Source organism: Myotis yumanensis, unplaced genomic scaffold (genome assembly GCF_028538775.1).
Source record: "Myotis yumanensis isolate MYYU_CA2020_CCGP unplaced genomic scaffold, mMyoYum1.0.hap1 SCAF_9, whole genome shotgun sequence".
Lineage (NCBI taxonomy): Eukaryota > Metazoa > Chordata > Mammalia > Chiroptera > Vespertilionidae > Myotis > Myotis yumanensis.
Window position 1 is genome coordinate 6,336,476 of NW_027223760.1, and position 3,312 is coordinate 6,339,787.

The 3,312-nt window shown below is 45.1% G+C and overlaps 1 pseudogene; it reads left to right on the top strand.

Moving 5' to 3' along the window:
* Nucleotides 1-612: 612 nt before the first annotated feature.
* Nucleotides 613-1,465, top strand: LOC139016705 (neurofilament light polypeptide pseudogene; annotated as a pseudogene).
* Nucleotides 1,466-3,312: the final 1,847 nt, after the last annotated feature.

Sequence of the window (3,312 nt, forward strand, 5' to 3'; positions counted from 1 at the left end):
GTATGTTATATCACTTCACACCTATCAGAATGGCTATAATAAAAAAATGAACAAACAAGAAGAGCTGGAGAGGATAAGGGAAGATGAGTTGGCTGCTAGTGGGAATGAAGATTTATGTAGCCATTATGGAAAGCAGTATGAATTTTCCTAAAAAAATTTAAAATGGAACTTACATTTGGCTCAGTGACACCATGACGGGAATATATCCTAAAAACCCCAAGCACCAATCTGAAAAAATATATGCACCCCTATGTTCAAAGCAGCATCCTATCTAATAAAAGAATAATATTCAAATTAGGCATCACTCCATCACAAAGATGGCAGCGCCCATAGCCACAAGATAGCGGTACCCAGTCCTCTCAGACCCTCCGGGAGTCCTGCAGCAATGGCCTGGGGGTCGGGCGCTGAAAACCAGCAGCATTCGCAGCCACCCTGCCGGGAGTCCTGCAGCCCTGGCCCAGGGGGCAGGCTCTAGGAGAGGGCAGCATGAGGAGAGGAGAGGGCAGCGGGATTGAGAGTGCAGTTCGGGACTTGGTTAGGAGGCACTGGGGCTCGGGTGGGGTTGGGAGCAGAGGGCCCCAGTCGCCAGGCTGACAGCAGGACACACCAGCCATGCTGAAGGACATCTGTGTCCAGGAGGAGAAGCTGGCTGCCAAGAGCATGCAGAATGCTGAATAATGGTTCAAGAGCCGCTTCACTGTGCTGACCAAGAGCACTGCCAAAAATACTGAAGTGGTGTGTACCCCCAAGGAGAAGGTGTCCGAGAGCCGCTGCCTGCCCATGGCTAAGACCCTGGAGATGGAAATATGCCGGAGGATGAAAAAAGCACTGGAAAAGCAGCTACAAGAGCTGCAGGATAAGCAGAACACCAACATTAGTGCTATGCAAGGCACAATCAACAAATTAGAAAATAAGTTGAGAACTACAAAGAGTGAAATGACACGATATTTAAAAGAATACCAGGACCTCCTCAATGTGAAGATGGCTTTGGACATTGACATTGCAGCTTACAAGAAACTACTGGAAGGTGAGGAGACCTGGCTCAGTTTCACCAGCATGGGAAGCATAGCCAGCCGCTCCTCCCAGAGTTCCCAGGTCTTTGGCAGATCTGCCTAAGGTGGTTTACAGACCAGATCCTACTTGATGTCTGCTCACTCCTTCTCTTCTTAATACACCAGCCACATCCAAGAGGAGCAGATTGAGGAGGAGGAGACCATTGAGGCTACAAAAGCCAAGGAAAATAAGGATGAACCCCCCCCCCTCTGAAGGAGAAGCTGAAGAGGAGAAGGAGAATGAAGAGGCTGAGGAAGAGGAAGGAGAGGAAGAGGAAGAAGGTACAAGGAAGAATTTGATGATGCAAAGGAGGAAGAAGGAGGAAAGATGAAGGAGAAGATGCTCAAGAAGCTGAGGACAAGAAGAAAGATGAAGATGTTGGAAGGAGCAAGCAACCAAGAAGAAAGATTGAGGCCCCCTTTCCTTAATTATTTCAGGAATAATCCACCTGAAACCAGGTCAACCCCATCACCAACCAAGCAGTTGATTTCCCGATATTATATGAATTAAGAAGTCAATATATGTAACATTCTGAGGTGACTCAGGTTGGACATTAAATGTTGTCCTATCACTTTTCTCCTTATGCAGAATATCTGTTTGCTTGCAGAGTGGCTTCCTGGCTTGCTACCGGCCTGTGCATGGTCCATGCTTATGAGTTCAGGGTCTATGGCAATGTGAATAATTCAGATGTTTACAATAAAAACACATGAATACATGAGTTAACTAATGTTAATGTTAAACTTCATGGAAAAAAGTAGTCCTTTCAATATTTGGTGGTTAGAAATTAAAGACCTCAAATCATGTGCAATAAACCGTAAATAAAGTTCCAAAGAATGAAAAAAAATACATCAGGAGTCAGGAAACGTTAAAAAAGAACACACAAAAAAACAGGAACCATTCCCAAATCAGGAAGGTAAGTTACAGGGTGTATATTATTGCTACGAATACAGTATTTCCTACTAATTACAACATATACAATGTAATTTATTAGATGCCTTCCTATCGCATGAAGTATGTATTCTCATAGAATAATACTGGTAGGATGTTATAGTTATGGCACTATGTCATATCCTATCTATACTAATACAAGGGTAATATGCTAATTAGACAGTGAGACCTTCTGGACAAAGCCAAGGTGGAGGGGCTGAGGCAGATGAGGTTTGGGGCAATCATGCCAGGAGGAGAGAGCTGTTGGGAGTGATCAGGCTGACAGGGGGGCAGTTGGGGGCAAGCAGACCAGCAGAGGGGACCAATTGGGGGTGAGAAAGCCAGAAGGAAGGGCAGGTGGGGGCACGCATGCCAGCAGGAGGGGTAATTGGGGGCAATCAGGCCGGCAGGGGGGACAGTTGGGGGGTGAGCAGGCAGGCAGGCAGAGTGGTTAGGAGCTATCAAGCAGGCAGGCAGGTGAGCAGTTAGGAGCCAGTGGTCCTGTATTGCCAGGGGGTTGTCTGACTGCAGGTTTAGCCCCAGTGGAATCCCATTGTGCCTAAATTGGCAGTCCAACATCCACTGAGGGGCCCCAGATTGGAGAGGGTGCAGGCTGTGCTGAGGGACACCCCCACCACCATGCATGAATTTCGTGCACTGGGCCACTAGTTATTTATAATGGCTAAGACTTGGAAACAGCCCAAGTGCCCATCACCAGATGAATGGATAAAAAAGCTGTAGAACATTTACACTACAGAATACTATGCAGCTGTAAAAAAGAAGGATCTCTTACCTTTGAGACAGCATGTATAGACCTGGAAAATAATATGCTAAGTAAAATAAGCCAAAAGTAGAAAGACAAATATCATATGATCTCACTTAATTGTAGACTCTAATGAACAGAATAAATTGACCAACAATATAAGAACTGAAGCATGGAGGCATGGAACAAACTGACATACCTCTGGATAGGAATTGGGGAGACAATACAAGATAAACCAAAGAACTTGTTTATTATATGCATAGCCCTTGGACACAGGCGGTAGTGCAGTGAAGTCCTGGGGTGGGTGGGTAGGAGCTCAGAGGAGGAGGGAGGAGAGGGGTAAATGGAAGATATCTGTAAAAATATCAACAATAAAATATGTTAATAGAAAAAACAAGACTTATTCCCCCCGGAGCAATCCTATATTACAACCACCTGTCTCTGCTTTCAGTCCATGTATACATCATCACACTGAATATAGCAGACATGATTGTAAACTCCATTTTATTTTTCAGAGATATCATCACCATCATTCAGTTTCTCAGGCCAAAATTGTAGGAATCTCCCTT